The 21030-nt window shown below is 38.1% G+C and overlaps 1 long non-coding RNA gene across 1 annotated transcript; it reads left to right on the top strand.

The window, feature by feature from the left end:
* Positions 1–6730: 6730 nt before the first annotated feature.
* On the top strand, positions 6731–19636 carry LOC140135564 (uncharacterized). The gene is made up of 3 exons (XR_011856539.1): positions 6731–6871; positions 12405–12483; positions 18408–19636. It is a non-coding gene; the product is annotated as an uncharacterized lncRNA (long non-coding RNA).
* Positions 19637–21030: the final 1394 nt, after the last annotated feature.

The raw sequence follows: 21030 nt of genomic DNA, 5'->3' as shown, positions 1-21030 counted from the left end.
CCCCGAGAGAGTAAGTGGGGCCACGAGAGAGTAACTCGGGGTCCGAGATAGTAACTCGGGGACCCAAGTTACTATCTTGGTGCCCGAGATAGTAACACGGACCCCGAGATAATAACTCGGACCCCGAGAGAATAAATCCCGAGTTACTTCCAGGCCCCCGAGTTAATAGGAATTTTTTTTAAGTTCTTTGCTCTTTGTTACTCTTTTTGCGATGTTTTCATGTCATTATGCAATTATCTATGTCCCTTGTAAAGAGGCAAAACTAGACTTAAGATAAAGAGCGCCATCATTGCTCATCTTTACTGGAAAAAGACTACGAATATATATAATTTATCATACATTTGAGCTCGGTTAATAAGTTAGAGTGTCACTTCCGGTTAAAGGTCAACTGAGGTCAAAATTTTAAACAACCTTTTTGAGTTATAAGCTTTTGTTTCAATCCGAGCGCAAGAAGACCGTAAGTTCAAAAATTTTAAATCGATCAATATCGATCAATATAACATATATTTACTGGGTTGATATACAAAATAATTCTACTTGCCTATACCCATGTACCTGAGAAGTATCAATATATTCAGATATTATGGCTTTTTTTTGGTTTCCAAGTTATCTTATTTTAAAAAGCTTAAACGATCATATCTCAAAATGCCAAATATTGACTTACGGTCTTCTTGCACTCAGGTGTTCAAACCTTTGGAACTTTCTGTGTTGCGAGAAGATTATCAACAAGAGTGTTGAAAATATCCTGTTTTTCACAATTTTTATCGTTGTACCATGAGTGCGGAATATGTTTCATCAAAAAGTTGTATTTCCTATCCAAAGAAGAGATACCAAAATCCAAAATAAGTTCTTCAAAAAGTTTAAAACCTGGATGTGGAGGATTAGTTAAGTGACCTAAAATCGAAAATACCTTTGTCACACCAATCATCATAGAAAAAGAACTTTTTGGATTCGGATGTAATGTTTCTATTATACCAGAGATATTGACAAATCCCTAAATCTGAAAAATCTCCACATCCCCCCTTCCCATGTCTTTAACAGCGTCATTCCGATACACATACCAAGTTCTAATTGAATCGGCTAATTGAGAACTCTCAAGATTATTTAAGATTAAAAACTTCGGTCGAAGTTTTGCCACAGTTTAAAAAAATAACGGTTAGTTCATGAAAAAGAAGAAGTGAAATTTAGCAAAACGCGACGAGGTTTATTTGCCCGTAAGAGAGCTCTATTGTTCCGCTATTGTATCCGCTATTGTATCCACTATTGTATTCTATTCATAAAAGCTACTGCAAGAATCGCGGCAATCCCTGATATTGCTGATGTCTACCGCCGGCGTTTCGCATTTATTAACAATCAAAATTATCCCATACTCTTACATTTATAGTCTTATTCTCACCTTTTATATAATATTCAGAAATTGCAATTCGAAAACTACTAACTTTTCAAGTGAAAATATATATTCCATCGAAAATATATCAGACTTAATTGTATACATAGAAATCTATTATACCCAACCCATAAGTGCCCAATGCACCCAAATATCCCCGCAAATATCTCATACACGACTTTATTCATTCATTTTGGGCTTTAAACACTCAGAAAGCGTCTAAAATGGCAACATCATCAGCATGATCAAACCCTCTATGACTTGTTCACAAGTTGATGCTTTACAAATTACCCTCACTTGACCAAACACGCATAATACATGATCGAAACACCCAGCAGAGTTTTACATAAGATTATGTGGCTTGTCAAAGATGCCACTTTCTTACCCACTGACACTAGCTAATTTGCATGGCAGAAATCTATAGTGCGGACACTCTTCAGTCGCAAACCAACAAAATTCGTGCTATTTTGGCGTTCTTGCAAAAGAAATCTCGTGAATCGAGATGTTTGCCAATAATGACACACTCTAGAAACGCCAACATAAATCACCCAACAGCTTCATTTTAAGAATTATTTCAGTATCCAAATCAATAGGAACAGAAAGAGTATGGTCTACACATTCCAGGAAAATGTTTTATTTGTTTCTTCCGCCATTCTATATTTCCCTAAAATTATCACATTTTTTCTCCAAAATCCTATGTAAATGATTCTCCACGCTACGCAGAAATTATGTGCAATAAATCATACAAATTTGCCACAATTTTACATCACTTTAGACAGTATTGCAATATCTTGATGATTTTTAGGCATTTTGAACGGCAACTTGAGTATTTTCAGAAATCAAATATCGCGCCAAGGGGATGACACTCTTATTCACGCATTCATTTACAACGCAAACTTGTATCGAATCCCGGTGGTTTGCGACCAATGAAATGTCCGCACCCCTGGATTTATTAATCCCTGGTATGAATTATGTATTAGATTTGTCAAGGCAATAACCACGATCCGTTTTGTAATAATATAAAAGCACTTGCAATAGAATCCCACTGAGTTCAATGAACTGCGCCCTGAAACCGATGGAGAAGTGCCCCCATAAAGAAGCTATCCCATTGACCTCTATTAACAGGTCAGTGAGCTCTCCATACACAAATGAACAAGTACAATAGGACAAGGCCAGCACCTATTACCTGCTTAGTAACATGTTATTTTGAAGTCTTGAAGATTAGTCGTCTGTGCATATGAACTGCGCATTTATGATGCAAAATATTAGTTCTATATAATATAAAATTACAAATACTGGTATTATGATATTATACAAAACGACTAATAAAATCATGTCATCATGGCGTCATGTCAAAGGTTCATTATATCCCGTATGTTTGTCTAAATTCATATATATATTTGAACACAATTTCTACACCAATTTAATATGTACTCAGGTGGAACCTTGCTTTTTTTAATTTTCATTTCTTTTTATGTAACAAATTCAGGTTTTTCCATTACGCGGGGCCGCCGGGCAATACAAATTTAATGCTAACATTGAATGAACGCAGAATCAAGAATGGGCGTTTCTAGTACATACAGCGTCTGACTCTACCTGAGGACCTAGCCTAAGTCCCATGGGCTCCAAGAGTGGCTCTCCATACACACATGAACAAATACAATGACGGGTCGCCATTGCTCTCCATACACAAATGATCAAATACAATGGCGAGTCCGACTGCCATGCAAATGAGCCAAATGAGCAGACCCTCTCAAGGGTCTGCTCTGTGATACCACACTGATCATACTGATCTTTATGTTATTACAGTGAGGCCCACATACAATGTTCAACACAAAGTGAACGATGTTATAACTTGGAGGGCTAACAAACCAACACCACCAAATTCGACTGACGTGTGTACAACGTGGGATGCTATGAGGAAATTGAATACTCGTTGTCTGATCATGCATGTGTGTTTATGGTTCGGATAGCGGTTACTTAGCAACTCTCGTTCCGCCTTGGGTTTATTGAATACACTCTATATAAAGTCATCAATATGTCGTTTCCAGTCCTTGGCTGAACTATTGGGTTCATCTATTAATTTTTTTAATAATTCTGTTACCCCATAGCATTAAAAACTAGTATTTTGATAATTAAAATAGCTGGATGCGGTATGCAGCTGACTGGGGTGGTTACGGGTCGTTAAAACCACTAGAACCACAAACCGCGAAATATGGATATCCAACTAGTTTGCCCCGCAGGGCTACAAAGAACCGCTAACCGCGAAATATGGATATCCAACTAGTTTCCCCCTCGGAGCTTCAAAAAACCACTCACCGTGAAATATGGATATCCAACTAGTTTGCCCTCGGAGCTTCCAAAACCACTCACCCCGAAATATGGATATCCAACTAGTTTGCCCTGCAGGGCTACAAAGCACCATTAACCGCGAAATATGGATATCCAACTAGTTCACCTCGCATGGCTACAAAGAACCACTTAGCGCGCAATATTTTTTTACTTCAAAAAAAGAATTAATATCTACCAAAAAACGTTTCAAAACGTAAAAAGCGGCCAAAGTTTAAAACATTTTTCCTGTGTGGCTTTTCACCCTTTTTAAACTTGGTCCCATTTATGAAAGTTTTAAAGACCCATACGAAGTCATCTATAGGCTACTTGTTGGTTTTCTTAGTTGTCAATGTTTATTTTGTAGAGCAAATGAATTAATGTTCGTGCGTAATTGAAGTTTTTTTCCGTATAGACGTTATAATGTATTTTGTAGCAAATACTCACTTTGTTAAATTCTTCATCGTCATGTGCGATTCTGCGCCTTATGTACAGATGTAGGGCCTATATGTAGCAGGTTGACACACAGTCAATTTGCTAAGTATATATAATACTCTACTACTCTTTATGATCACGCAATATAATAAAACATAAACCTTGCAATGTTTTTGATAATACATACGGTAGCCTACGTCATATTGCACCGCTTTCGAACAGTCTTAAACCTATAAGAGTACATTGTTGCATGTAAAAATTAGGACTCATTCTTCATGTTAATACTACTTTTACTAAATGGGACCAAGTTTAAAAAAGGGTGAAAAGCCACACAGGAAAGATTTTTAAACTTTGGCCGCTTTTTACGTTTTGAAACGTTTTTTGGTAGATACATTCAGGCGCATAGGATTTCCATAACATATCACCAAACATATCTAGTGCAGACAACTCAATTGTTTTCCAGACGCTATCAAAAGAATTATCAAACAACAGTTTAACCCAGGTCATTTTCTGAGGCAACGCAAAGGCATACGGGTCAATCATACGTAAACCACCCTGAACATAATCATTATAGAGAACATTCCTTTTTACCCTATCTCGTCCCCCATTCCAAATAAATTTGTAAAACATCTTATTCAAATCATTGAAAAAGGTCATAGGAATTTTAAACTTAACACTGAAAACAAATAAAGTAACTGAGGCAAAAGAAGGGATTTAATGATACAAATTTTTTCAATCAAAGAAAGATTTCTAGCACGCCAACAGTTAAAAGTCCCTTCAATTTGCTTAAGCTTAACTTTATAATTTAAATCAAACATAAAACCAATTTTAAGGGAAAAGTGAATACCTAAAGTTTTAAATCTATTTCTTTTCCTGAAAAAAGGACAATTAACAGAACCAACTTTTGACCCGATCCAAATAGCTTCAGATTTAGTTAAGTTGATTTTACAACCAGAACAAATGGCAAATTTGTCTAAAGTTTCAAACAAATTTACAAATACATTCTTAGTCACCGTCAACATTAGGATGTTGTCCTTCTCTGAAAGCTACTCTTTCTGGCTTTAGACCCAAATATTTCTATCATTAATCGAGATACAAAACCTGGACCTGATATATGAGTCAAGTGTCTATGTGAGCTGCCAGTCCATATAAGCATTGGAAAAAGTTAAGTCGGCCTACCACATCTGGTCGTCTGGCATAAAGACCGGTAACCTGCAGTGCAGATGTGAGAATGGTCTATGGGCGGCCGTGAGGGCCAAAAGGGTCTCAAAACCACACAAGGGTCTCAAAAGTACAATAAGGTCTCAAAAAGACACAAAGCTCTCAGAAATAAACACACAACAAGGTCTCAAAAGTATAATAAGGTCTCAAAAACACAGAAAGCTCTCAGAAACAAACACACAGTAATGTCTCAATCGCACAATGCGGTCTCAAAACAGAGAAAGGTCTCAGAAACAAACACACAACAATGTCTCAATAGTATAATAAGGTCTCAAAAACGGAAAGGTCTCAAATACAGAGAAAGGTCTCAAATACAGAGAAAGGTCTCAAAAACAGAGAAAGGTCTCAAAAACAGAGAAAGGTCTCAAATACAGAGAAAGGTCTCAAAAACAGAAAAAGGTCTCAAAAACAGAGAAAGGTCTCAAAAACAGAGAAAGGTCTCAAAAACAGAGAAAGGTCTCAAAAATAGAGAAAGATCTCAAAAACAGAAAGGTCTCAAATACAGAGAAAGGTCTCAAAATCAGAGAAAGGTCTCAAAAACAGAGAAAGGTCTTAAAAACAGAGAAAGGTCTCAAATACAGAGAAAGGTCTGAAAAACATAGAAAGGTCTCAAAAACAGAGAAAGGTCTCAAAAACAGAGAAAGGTCTCAAATACAGAGAAAGGTCTCAAATACAGAGAAAGGTCTCTGAGAGATTTCTGTCTTTTTGAGACCTTATTATACTTTTGAGACCTTGTTGTGTGTTTATTTCTGAGACCTTTGTGTGTTTTTGATACATTATTGTACTTTTGATACCCTTTTGGCCCTTACGGCCGCCCATAATGGTCTGGTGACAAACTTGGACTCATGTAGCATTGTATCCGTGGCATTCTGTGTGTATTGTTGAAGACATGACAGCACGCGGGGACCGTTAGGACTGGCTCCCGAGGGTAATAAATCTACTACTAATTCAATATTGCTTATATACATGATATTATTTAAATAATTCAGATAAAATGTATGAATACAAAATATTTACGTAATGTCAAATGATTTACTCTAACCTCCATGCCTTGAAAATACAACGTTGCTCTTATTGAATACAAACAGTTTTATGGTTTCGAGAAGTTTCAAGTGTTTTCCAATTTAACACCGTAAAATATTTACTCGCATACCACATAACTAACAGTGTTTTGAAAATAAAATAAAATAAAATAAAATGTACATACAAACACCTGAATTTTGGGGGGTGCTACTTTGAAAAGGGAGCACCTGAGAGATTGAATGCTGCAAAAATGCAAACAGCGCCCCCGAATCGCCACGACGAATTATTTTATCTCAGAAAGTAACATTTTTCAGTTACAGTGTTTTGTCCCGGTGTTTTGTCAACAAACGAACATGATAAAATGATGAACGTCTGTGGACATTATTTCGTGAGTGGTGTCTCTTTTCTTTCTGTACGTCTATTCATCTGAATTCAACGAGGATAAAACAAACACAGCCGCAAGGAGAAACTGCGCAGGTATGTTACATATCTAATGTTACTAAATGTTATTGAGGCAGCAGTCATCCAGTGCATGGTAATTATGTAGATCATTCTGTCGATATGGGAACAACCCAAACGTTCTATGAAGTCATATAAACGGAGGTCCTTTCGTTAGGGGGGGGGGGGGTCAACAAGTCCGATTACGTTAACAAAAAAGTAGTTAAAACATCGGTCAAAGTTTTTTTAAGTATTTAATATTTTGTATTTTCTGAAGTTCAAAATCGACGCTCCGCAGTGGTTGCTTCATATGATTTAAATCAATCAATATTACTATAATAATATTTCAAATAGGTCTATAATGTATATCTTTGAAAATCGTCAGAATTTAACAACAGTCACCGTGGCGCCTGTCGCTCTTTAGCATTCATAGTGCCTTAATAGCAGTGGTTCAAATCCAGGTGTGAATTTCAATATTTTTTATTCCTTTTACTATTGAGCTGTGCTGTTTTTCAAGCACGTCGCTGGATGAAATTGATGGACAGCTCACCCGCTAGCACGGGCATGCTTCTTTTTTTTTAACCCTAACGCCCAGGCCTATTTTGGCGAGGGGGAAGGAAAGAGGGAAGTAAGAAAGAAATAGCAAGAAGAGAGAACTTTTTTCTCTGGTGCGGTTTTGAACCAGGAACCCTTCGGCTGCCAGACACTCGCACGGTCATACCTTGCCACGGGGTTCTGCCTTGGCTAGCTAAGTTAACTGTTCGCATGATGACGAAATCGTTTCACATGGGATACCCGCGCTTGCAGATGTTTTGTGAATTGAGTTTTTTGATGTTACTGTTACTAATGTTACTAATAGATGGGTTGCAAGAGATGTTCACGAGAATATAAAGAAAACAGATTTACGTGTAACTTGTTTTAGATCAGGTGTGGGCAACCTACGGCTCGCAGGCCACATGCCGCCCACCGGCGAATTGTGTGCAGCCCTCGTGGCTCTCGGAGATATCTAGTAAGGAAAGCTACTATTATTAAAACGCGAAGTACACGGTAAAAGGAGACCTGGTATTTATATTTCAAATTATTTACATGTCAAAAGTTTCTATAGAAAATTTCACTAACTATGGTCTAATACAGGTAAATGTCTGAATTTCACTGCAATCATTGAAAAATAATACCGTAAACGTTCGCCTAATGGCGCTATTGGATTCATAGAAATGTGAAAGCGCCCTCCTTGTAAAATCTCAACAGCATTAAGGATACGTGTATGTTAAGGATACGATACATGATTTACCGACAAGTGACTCATTTCGGAATGCGATCATGAATTTTGAAGAAAAAAATGTCCACAGGCTTCGTTGGGACTCGAACCAGCGATTCTAAACTTCCTTCGATTACGCGTCTAGCGCTTTACCGCTCGGCCACCGTGGCAGTTCAGATGGAGTGTAATGATAAAAGATAAATCTCATAATGCCATCTTTAGCCTTTTGTTTACTAAAAAAAGACGCGTTTTGTAAAGATAGATTAGCCGTTTTATACATAAATAGCATGAACGTTTGGGAAAGGTTTCAAACAAATAATAAAGACAATGATGTGATGATGAAATTGCGTAAGTCGGGAATTATCTGCGTCGCAATGTTTTGTTTGACCTTAAAATTTACGATTTCATGACATTATCATTCAAAATCAACAAAAGATATTTCAACACTATATGTCCTCATTCTTTCTCTAGAATGTTTTGTACATGTATGTGAAATAGCTTCAACAATGGTTCGCTGCATAATGGTAAAAATAGCCTTGACTCAAAAAAGGGCGAGAGGTACCATATTTACGGATTCAGGCTAAATTTAAAATTGATATAAAACGTTCGTTTTTTTTTTTTTTTTAAAAATTAATTTTTGTCGTATAAAGAAATTGTATCGGGCGTGAATTACGCTACAATTTTTATTCCTATGGCTCTTTGACTCCTTCAAATAATTTTTTTAATGATAGAGTGAATCCCCTGGCCCTCTATAATTACGCACAAAAGATCGACCCCCTTTAAATTGAGCAACCTGGACATAATACCTCAGATAAAATCCGAGTGACATGACGCAGTAGTGTAGTGCACTAGGTTAGTTGCTAGAGCAGCAAATGTTTTTGGGTTTTTTTTTTCAGGTATTCTTTCTCAAAGTGCCATTGGCCTTAAAGGAAGTCTCCGACAATCACAACATTATCCCTTATATGTTAGAAATATAATTATTAAGCACGAATCACATGGTTTTATTTAAAACAAACTCATAGTGACCATAAAAACGAATAAAAACATCCGTTTCTCAACACGCGATATTCAAAATTCCCGGGCGCCGAGTGCAAAGACGTCCCAATAATACAATGAAGGCTGACGACAATTGAACACAAATAACCATTACGTCATTGCACTTAGACAATTTCGGCGCGGGAATTTTGAATATCGCGTGTTGAGAGCCGACTGTTTTTATTCGTTTTTATGGTCAATATGAGTTTGTTTGTTCGTTTGATTCGTGATTGATAATTATTTTTCTAACATATAAGGCATAATGTTATGATTGCCGGAGTCCCCATTTAATTTGTAAATCGATTCATACGTTATACCTAACTCATTTTGGTAAATCTTTCTATAACATTGTAATTTCTTCATATTTTTTTTATGAAATGGACATATCTTTAAATGCCACAAAGGTATGACACTTATAGTTTAAGTGTGTGCGAGGCCGAGACTGCGATCACGAATTACGATGATATATCGGCGACAGCTACCACCACAACCGGTAAGCTTAATTTGTGCATGTATTGTGTATCATGTTACATATACAATACATGCGTGCGTGCATACCGTCACTCAGCTGGGCACCTCACGAGCCCTATCATGATCATGTGGACAGGGAATTTTCCGCTTGCTGGTCCCAAGCGTAAGCGGCATGGACTGGGGTTGGTTAACAATATAACCAACTGTTAAGCTTACCGGTTGTGGTGGTAGAGCTGTCGCCGATAAATCATCGTAAGTCTTGATCGCAGTCTCGGCCTCGCACACACTTAAACTAAGTGTTATATCCGATAAAATGATATACTTTATAATATAATTTCCTACCTTTAAACGTCTCCCATTGTAGTTCATTGTGTACTCATTTAACCTGAGTCTGAACTAACCAACATATGGTTAAAATGTAAACAGTGAAATGAACTTCCCATTTATAGTGTTTAACCGACTTTTGATTGTATTTTGCCCAACATGCTTTGCCCAACTGGTTGGTTACCGTAATGTTAACTAGTAGTTGGTTAATTTTTTTAACCAACCTGTGGTTATATTTTTGACCCCTTCAAAATCCACAGAGAGGATTTTTTGACTCAAGAGCAACAATATCAGGATAAATAAGCAATTTGCTATAAAATGATAAAAAAATATTTAAAAAGTCATACTAAAATTGACATTTTGTACCCGTAGCCTGTACGTTAGGCAAAAATTACTATTTGTGTCTATAACCATATATGGTGGTAGAGCTGTCTCCGATAAATCATCGTAAGTCTTGATCGCAATCTCGGCCTCGCACACAATTAAACTAAGTGTTATACCCGATGAAATGATATACTTTATAATATAATTTCCTACCTTCAAACGTCTCCAATTGCAGTTCATTGTGTACTCATTTAACCTGAGTCTGAACTAATAAACCAACATACAAGGTGATTTAAAATGAACCGTACCCAAATTCAAAAATTAAAATAAATACTTACCGACATTTAAATAATTTGTGTCTGTAAGCTGTAACAGGATAGTATGTTTCCTATTACTGGTGAAATAATCATGTCTTTACTTCGAATGATTTTGAAGAAAAGTACATTTTTATAAAACACACCAATTTTGTTACTGCGGTAGAGAACACGGATAAACTTAGTTCCATGTCTTAGTCTAAAAATGGGCTGATAAATTGAAAATACGATATCTTCTGACTAAAACCACTTATTATCAAAATTCAAAATTTCTACTACAGAACACTTATCACTGCTTTCTATGATAGTTTTTTGATATGTACAATCTCCGCGAATATATATAAAAATGGGTAAAGTTGGGTACAGTTCATTTTAAATCACCCTGTATTGGTTAAAATGTAAACAGTGAAATGAACTTCCCATTCATAGTGTTTATAACCAACTATTGGTTGTATTTTGCCCAACATGCTTTGCCCAACTGGTTGGTTACCGTAATGTTAACCAGTAGTTGGTTAATGTTTTAACCAACCAACCTGTGGTTATATTTTTGACCCAGAGGATTATTGAACTCAAGAGCAACAATATCAGGATAAATAAGACAATTTGCTATAAAATGATAAAAAATATAAAAGAGTCATACTAAAATTGGCATTTTGTACCAGTAGCCTGTACGTTAGGCAAAATGAGTATTTTTGAAAGCGTCAAATTAATGCCAAAAAAGAAGAAAAATACAAAATAAATCTTATGTTCCTAATAACATTGGACTACATTCTTTCAGATACAAAAGTCTAGAAATTCATATCTGTTGTACACCTAAAGTTAATAGGGGTCAACATTTGCCGATTTTAAGAGCCATTTGTAGCTGAACCACTTTAGGGGGGGGGGGGGCAAGAAATGTCTCTTTCCTTGTATTGCTCATAGACATTGGCACATGGTTAATCCATTCTGAAAATAGTTAGGACATATAAATGCACTGTGACAATATCATGGGTCCTTCAAAATCAACAATATTTTGATTGAACAGTACGAAGTGCCGAATATGACCACCCCCCCCCCCCCGAAATCCAAACGAAATTCAGAAATCTATCTTTTTCAGACACAGCCTTCTCATAATAATAACAGTCATTATTTTAGGTAACCTACTTTTAATTCAGTCAACTATGTGGGGTCAAACATTTATACACCTTATAACTGTAATATGAAAACATGCAATGGGATAAACACAAATTAAACAAATTAAACGGTTACTCACCACTAATTGCAACAGAACCCATTCAATCACCATTCATTCTAGAATTGTCCAATATGATATACTTTTTTAACCTTTTGTGCTTGGTGCCCATATCATTAATTTTGTCTGTATTTGAATTGGTGATGGTGTCCTCAGCAAGCAATACGAATTCAACATAATAAAATTTACCAGTAGCTCACAATAGATTTGATATTGGAGGCTAATTTGTATCCTTTATTGACAAAAAAGGCCAATAAATTCATTTGAAATCTTCTCAGAATCAGATATAGTATCACAATGAGTATTTTTAAATTGAGTTGGCACATTTCTATTTTTCTTATCTCCAGTTATGCTTCTTTGTTTTTGGAATTTGGAATTAATATTACGCCTATCATCCTATCGTGGGGAGCATAAGGGACATAATAGAAACATGGAACCAATTCTAGTTTTATTATGTGAGGTGTAAGGATTCCAAATATGTGCGTTTATACATAGAAGAAACACATTAACATGTATATACAAATATCAAATTAAATTTGGCACATCCTTGCCATTCAAAGGGAACAGAACTTACTGACCACAACTATTTGACATATATTACTCATTTTATTACAGTATGTGATATCACGAGCTCTATTCTAAACTGATGCGGGGCAAATTTCGGCGCTTTATCGGCTTCCTGCAAAGCGTAAAGGTAAGCAAAATGTTTAGCCATTTGACACATTCTTCACTTTGTAATTATGTTTAGAAGCTAAATATTTACATATCAAATTCCTAAAAATCAACTTTCAATGTCTAAGCAGTATCCATCAATACTCTAAAAATATTTAGTATTTAAACACGTTTACAAAGTAAAGGCAAGAATGTGTTTAGAAAGTGTTTACATGCTAAACACTGTTTTTGCAGTGTAGCATATTCATGTATATTTGAAAGTATGTGTAAAGAATAGATCTAGGAAAACCGAAGACCGAAAACACCATTTACCCAATTAGTTCACTCAAAGACACACAAATTAACACACTGGTCATAGGAGCGCTCATAGGCTTGGGAATTTATTTGTCATATTGAAGTTCTGGCAACACTGTAGCCAGGCCGGTTTTTCCACAATCTTCATACGGCACCCAGGGATATCTATACACAATGGTAGTACTTGCCTCAGATTTCACGCGTTGATTTTGAAAAATTTTCAGCCGGCAGTAAAAAATGGTGAAATCAAAACGGAAATTCTGACAAAACTATGATATATCGCTCATGGTGATGTGCGTTAGAAAGTTGGGAAAATTCTTCATTATCGAACTATATTACTTTGAAAAGCTAAAAGGTTGATCCAAAAAAAGCCTCGCGGGCAGAGTTGAAGCCTATCAAAATCAAAAATCTGACACTAAATGACTAAATTTCACGCCTAAGTTTAACACTAGGATTTGAAAAAAAAATACAGTATCAGGCATTACAGTTTGTCCTGACATTTACTGAAAAAAATGAAAATTATTGTTCTTCATTTTTACATTAAAATTTTGCTCATTTCAACATCAAATTCGATCGTTTGTATTGCCTCATTAAATGACTGAGTGAGCCTTGTATAACAATAGATATCGGTTGACCATCGTTCAGAGTGACGGACCATCCATGTTATGCATAGTCGGCGTGCTGTACGTCGATCGATACATGTTGAAATCAGTATAATTCCGAGATACACCTTTTTGTTTTGAAATTAAATTTCTGGGTCAAGTAAAAAACAATATTTTTTCAGTAATGTGGGATAAAATTCACGGTTCTCGGATTAAACCTTTAAAAAAATATCCTGGCATGAAATTGTGTCTTCTAGTGTAAAGATTTGTAATTTTTATAGGCTTGAACTTCACCCGTGAGCTTTTTTCGAAATTAACTATTTAGCGTTTCAGACTAATATAGCGCACTAAAGAAAGATTTCCCCACCTCTATAAGGCACATCGTGTGGGTCTATATATTATAGTTTTGTCAACATATCCGTTTTGATTTCACCTTTTATCACTTGCGACTGCCAACATGTCCAACCAGAGAAGATGAGTCCAACTCAGTACTTCATTTCTGATATAACCAGTAGAAATAATCGATATTTTGTGGCTTGCAAAATCATCCATCCATGGGTACATTCGCGAGTTGATTTTGATAAAATTGTATTTGTAATTGAGAAATGGTGCAATTAAAACCAAAATTCTGACAAAACTATGACATATAGCCATATATGATGTGCTTTAGAAAGTCGGGAAATATTTTTCATTAGCGAATTATGTTACTTTGAAATGCAAAAATTTGAACCCAAAAAAAAATAAAATAAAAAATCATGGGGCAAGTTGAAGCCTGTGAAAATCTTACACTAGGAGCCTAAATTTTCCACCTAAGTTTAGTTTATTAGTTTACTAGTGTACCTGTAGCTGTAAGAGCATCTGTAGCCGTGATAGTGCTCCCGTGATATGGAGATTTACTTTCACCAAGTTTAAGCCAAATCAGATGAAGTTTAAAATGTAGCTCCTGGATGACCTTTGACCTCGGATGACCTCGATTTTAAGTTGTACGTGTTCCCCTGATATCAAGGATTACACCCACCAAGTTGTAGCCCGATCGGACAAAGTTTGAAATTTGAACCCTCTATGATGACCTGTGACCTCAGTTGACCTCAATTTTATTTCGGGCATGTATTCCCCTCGTATCAAGGATTCCACCTACCAAGTTTGGGCCTGATCGGACAGAGTTTGAAATTTGACCCCTTCATAATGACCTTTGACCTCGGTTGACCTCAGTTGTATCTCGGGCATGTATTCCCCTCGTATCAAGGATTCCACCCACCAAGTTTGAGCCAGATCGGACAAAGTTTGAAATTTGAACCCTCCGTGATGACCTTTGACCTCAGTTGACCTCAATTTTTTTCGGGCATGTATTCCCTCATATCAAGGATTCCACCTACCAAGTTTGGGCCTGATCGGACAGAGTTTGAAATTTGACCCCTTCATAATGACCATTGACCTCGTTTGACCTCAGTTGTATCTCGGGCATGTATTCCCCTCATATCAAGGATTCCACCCACCAAATTTGAGCCCGATCGGACAAAGTTTGAAATTTGACTCCTCCATAATGACCTTTGACCTTGGTTGACCTCGATTTAATTTCGGGCATGTAATCCCCTCGTATCAAGGATTCCACCCACCAAGTTTGAGCCCGATCAGACAAAGTTTAAAATGTGACCCCTCCGTAATGACCTTTGACCTCGCTTGACCTCCATTTTATTTCAGGCATATATTCCCCTCGTAGCAAGAATTCCATCCACCAAATTTGAGCCCGATCGGACAAAGTTTGAAATTTGACCCCCTCCGTAATGACCTTTGACCTCGGTTGACCTCGATTTTATTTCGCGCATTATATTCCCCTTGTATCAAGGATTCCACCCACCAAATTTGGGCCCGATCGGAAAAAGTTTGAAATTTTGACCTTTGACCTTGACCTCCGATGACCTTTTTTGACCTCCGATGACCTTTAAAACTACCCAGTAAACAGCGCACGCCCAATACCCATCTATGTCTGAAATATCGGATTGATGCGTCGAAGCGCGGCGAAACGCATAGCCGGACAGACAGACAGACAGACAGACACACAGAGCTCATTATTTTATTAGTACTAGTGCACCTGCAGCTGTGAGAGCCCTGATGCTGTGAGAGCACTGGCATGATAGGGATACTGTTTGATGACCTAAGACCTCGGTGTAATTTTTTTCATGCTCACCTCATACGAAGGATTCCACCTATCAAGTTTAAGCCCAATAGGGCAAAGTTTAAATTTAGCCCCTACATGACCTTTGACCTCAATTTTGTTTTTGCGCATATATTCCCTCGTATCAAGGATTCCACCCACCAAGTTTGAGCCCGATAGGACAAAGTTTGAAATCCATGACCTTTGACCTTTGACCTCGGATGACCTCCATATAATGTTTTTCATGCTTCCCTCATACGAAGGTTTCGACCCACCAAGTTTGAGCCCGATCTGACCAAGTTTGAAATTTGACCCCTCCGTAATGACCTTTGACCTCAGTCGACCTCGATTTTATTTCGGGCATGTATTCCCCTCGTATCAAGGATTCCACCTACCAAGTTTGGGCCTGATCGGACAGAGTTTGAAATTTGACCCCTTCATAATGACCTTTGACCTCGGTTGACCTCAGTTGTATCTCGGGCATGTATTCCCCTCATATCAAGGATTCCACCCACCAAGTTTGAGCCAGATCGGACAAAGTTTGAAATTTGAACCCTCTGTGATGACCTTTGACCTCAGTTGACCTCAATTTTTTTTCGGGCATGTATTCCCCTCATATCAAGGATTCCACCTACCAAGTTTGGGCCTGATCGGACAGAGTTTGAAATTTGACCCCTTCATAATGACCATTGACCTCGTTTGACCTCAGTTGTATCTCGGGCATGTATTCCCCTCATATCAAGGATTCCACCCACCAAATTTGAGCCCGATCGGACAAAGTTTGAAATTTGACTCCTCCATAATGACCTTTGACCTTGGTTGACCTCGATTTAATTTCGGGCATGTAATCCCCTCGTATCAAGGATTCCACCCACCAAGTTTGAGCCCGATCAGACAAAGTTTAAAATTTGACCCCTCCGTAATGACCTTTGACCTCGCTTGACCTCCATTTTATTTCAGGCATATATTCCCCTCGTAGCAAGAATTCCATCCACCAAATTTGAGCCCGATCGGACAAAGTTTGAAATTTGACCCCCTCCGTAATGACCTTTGACCTCGGTTGACCTCGATTTTATTTCGCGCATTATATTCCCCTTGTATCAAGGATTCCACCCACCAAATTTGGGCCCGATCGGAAAACGTTTGAAATTTTGACCTTTGACCTTGACCTCCGATGACCTTTTTTGACCTCCGATGACCTTTAAAACTACCCAGTAAACAGCGCACGCCCAATACCCATCTATGTCTGAAATATCGGATTGATGCGTCGAAGCGCGGCGAAACGCATAGCCGGACAAACAGACAGACAGACAGACACACAGAGCTCATTATTTTATTAGTACTAGTGCACCTGCAGCTGTGAGAGCCCTGATGCTGTGAGAGCACTGGCATGATAGGGATACTGTTTGATGACCTAAGACCTCGGTGTAATTTTTTTCATGCTCACCTCATACGAAGGATTCCACCTATCAAGTTTAAGCCCAATAGGGCAAAGTTTAAATTTAGCCCCTACATGACCTTTGACCTCAATTTTGTTTTGCGCATATATTCCCCTCTTATCAAGGATTCCACCCACCAAGTTTGAGCCCGATAGGACAAAGTTTGAATCCATGACCTTTGACCTTTGACCTCGGATGACCTCCATATAATGTTTTTCATGCTTCCCTCATACGAAGGTTTCGACCCACCAAGTTTGAGCCCGATCTGACCAAGTTTGAAATTTGACCCCTCCGTAATGACCTTTGACCTCAGTCGACCTCGATTTTATTTCGGGCATAAATTCCCCTCATATCAAGGATCCCACCCACCAAGTTTGGGTCCGATTGGACAAAGTTTGAAATTTTGACCTTTGACCTTGACCTCCGATGACCTTCGAAACTACCCGGTAAACAGCGCCCGCCCGGTACCCATCTATGTGTGAAATATCGGGACGATGCGTCGAAGCGCGGCGGAACGCATAGCCGGACAGACAGACAGACATACAGACACACAACGGCTATTATTTTAGTAGTATAGATAGATTCTTTCTTTATTGAGGATAACAACTTCAGTGACCAGCACTGATTTCCAAGCAGGCCCTCCGTCAATACAAAACATAATATAATATTAAGTATAATAGCACACAAAAGTGATACAATATAAGATATAAAAAAATGCTTAACACCAGGGTTTGAAAAGAAAAGTATACAGTACCAAGCATTATAGTTTCCTTCTGACATTTACTGAAGAAATGAAAATTATGGATTTTTTTCATTTGACCGAGAAAATAAATTTCAACACCGAATTGATTGGATATTTCTGTTTCAAGTCACACGCAAATTAGCAAAACAATGAAGAGGAGACACAGTGGTCAAAAACGTGATTTTCGTATAAAATAATTCTTCCATAAACAACATGAGATGATGACAAGTCCATACATGTCATATGATCATGACCAGGTTTAAGGTGACATAGGGGTCACAGTCGTCAAAAACGTGATCATTGCAATATCATTCTTTCTTTGTAATTCAGAAAGTCTTGTTGAATATTGTTCCCACATTCGATATACAAATAATTGTTTTTTACACAGCCGTGACGTTATTTATTTCATCAAAGATGTTGAGGCTAATTTAAAATCAACACATTTTCTAATTGGCGGTGTAGCGTCATGGTAGACAGAGGAAGTACCCCCAATTGACTCCCAAAAAATGCCGAAAAACGACGTGTCTTGTCTTGTACATGTGTATCGATATTCTATTATATATAAGTATGTCCCAGTACTCATACGAGTTACTCTGCTCGGGGTAATTGTTGTATTCTCGCTAAAATGAGCGCCAGGAATCGTACTCCTAACATCTATCTGCCTTTCTTTCCGAGAGAATTAACAATTATTTAATTGACACTTTTAATCAACAGATGGTGCTCTTATTAACCAAGCTTCGACGTAGTGGGTGGTTTAGTCTTCCAGCTTTCCTAGGGGCCATCTTTGTTTTTGGTTTATCGTTGACCTTCTTACATAACCGCAATTATAACAGAGAGCAACTGGATGTTGATGAAGTAAAGAAATCAGAACTAGGAAGAAGCTCAAGAAGAGACAACGACGTCAATGAACCGCCGACCTGGAACTGCACAAAACAAGTTACTCTTTTGACGCCATCTATGAGACCGTTTAAGGAGTGGAGAGAGTATAAACTGCTGCAACATATGTTCAAGTCAAATATCAAGAATGGTTTTCCAAGCTTTGAGTTATCATGTCCAGTACAACGTTGTAATCTAACAATAGGTGCTACCTTAAGTGACAAACGCCTTTTGGGTAAGAGTGATGGTGTTGTCATTAACAGCTCCAAATTTATTGAAAAACAAATTAGATACTACCATAAAGAAATTGAGTAATATCCTTCGTGATGACATCACCTGGTTCTTTTTGGGGATGGAAAGTCCTCAAATGTTTACCTATTGGGATGCTCAAATAGCTAACATACAATATCATAATGAAATAGCGTATCATTCTCAATCATCTTTGTCAATTCCTTACGGATATTTTGTCGCATCCAAGCCGATGGACATTGTTCCTGGAAATGACTGGACAAAAGACAAAACTCACCTGATAGCGTGGATGGCAAGTAATTGCGAGAACACTTTTTGGCCACGTACCGAATTCGTCTATGATTTACTGAATTACATACCTATTGATATGTACGGAAAATGTGGAAACTTGTCCTGTTTACCACCAATGTCTCCTGAATGTAACAACATGCTAAGCAAATACAAATTTTATTTGGCTCTTGAAAATACAGAGTGTGACGAATACATTAGTGAGAAATTTTGGGAGAATTGCATGAAGCATAATGTTGTACCCGTTGTATATGGAGGTCGAAGGGCTGCATATGAAAAATTGGCGCCGCCTAATTCTTTCATCCACGTCGGGGACTTTGCAACTGCGGAAGAGCTTGCGCAATATCTTTTGGCCTTAGATAGAGATGATCAAAAATACAACGAATTCTTTCAATGGAGGTTAAAGGGTCACGTACAAACCAACTATCCACCATTAAATCCAGACGTATCTTGCGAGATGATACCACTTCTAAGCTCTGAAACTCCAAAAACTAAACAAAAAGTATCAGAATCAAAGTATTTCAAGTCATGTCGCGATAAGCCTACAGGACTTTTTGCAAAAGTAGGAAGCTATAGCAACTGGAGTGCGTGGAAATAAGCACGCTCATAGAGCGTGTTTATAGTGGGAGCAGATGTGCGGTACATTGCGGTACAATTTCTACCCGATTATCCGTATACTTGCCCACTATAAACACTAGCAGTATATGTATGTACGGTACATCGATATCCTTCTAAACCGAAGGATATTGTGGCGAGATATTCCCACTATAAACACACCAGTATAAATTGTGTGCGGTATTACCGGAAGTGGGAGCTTCTTCATGATGCGTAGGATGCGCGCAGGACATTCGGAACGATTCTCACCCCAAGAGTTATCAAAACAGAAGCTATGTGTTCACCCCCATGATCATATTGTTGAATGGGCTCTTTATAGCTCGCGCCACAATATTTACACATTCCCCGTGTGACCTCGGGGTCATTGCAAATGTACGATAATGTTAGTTGGTATATAATTTGTGCGGTAACTGTGTCTCACTATAAACAGCAAGGGTATCGGTATATATACAAGGATTATCGTATACGGTATACTCAATATGCGGTATATTTACTATAAACACGCTCATAGAGTAGCACGCGTGCCCTACTCGGTCTTTTGGAGCCGATCAAATGGACCGAGGCTGAGTAGGCACATAGACAAAACAAAGAGAAAGAATGGAATGGGTACGACAGCACTTTATAGTGCGACCACTGTTGGTCTTTGGGTAGCCGCAACTAAAAAAAAAAGGGGGGGTCATCGGGTATGACTTTAAAAAAAAGTGGTCCTCGGGTATAGTCAACTTCAAAACAGCGGGCCTATTGACAGGCACATACCGTCACGTCCAAAGTTGAGCGACCCTTCCCGGGTTTTTATTGGTACAAATGGTACATTCAACGGTATACGCTGCACGAAAATCGAACACGTACGATTCCCACTATACTATATACTATACGCTGGTATGACGGCCTTTTCGTTGATTGATAGCCCGGGTTGATAGTATAACAGGTAGGCCTACATATGAAGGCATGTGATGAAATTACAATAAAATCAGGGGCTTCGGAAGATCTTAAATATTGGGGGGCAATGGTACTTGGCTCAAATTATTGGAGCTTATGGGGGGGCAATTTCCATTGCCACCAAAATTATTGGGGCGGCAGGGCAGGATTTACCATAGGGCCAGATGGGCCAAGGCCCCCAAAATTGCCCTGTGCAGTGTGCATCTTCCATTTAAGCCGAAAAACACCAGTTTTGGGCCAAAATGTTATAGAAGTGCAAAATTTTGCGCGCTTCGCGCGCACTGGCCTATTAAGGAACAAATAATGTTCTTGGCTGGCTATAGCAAAGATAAAGCAGCGGACCAAGCAGGCTCCCCTGTGGAACTCCACA

Source organism: Amphiura filiformis, chromosome 2 (assembly GCF_039555335.1).
Source record: "Amphiura filiformis chromosome 2, Afil_fr2py, whole genome shotgun sequence".
In the NCBI taxonomy this organism is placed as follows: domain Eukaryota; kingdom Metazoa; phylum Echinodermata; class Ophiuroidea; order Amphilepidida; family Amphiuridae; genus Amphiura; species Amphiura filiformis.
The sequence above is the reverse complement of the archived record's forward strand: the minus strand, read 5'-3'. Positions and strand labels throughout refer to the sequence as shown.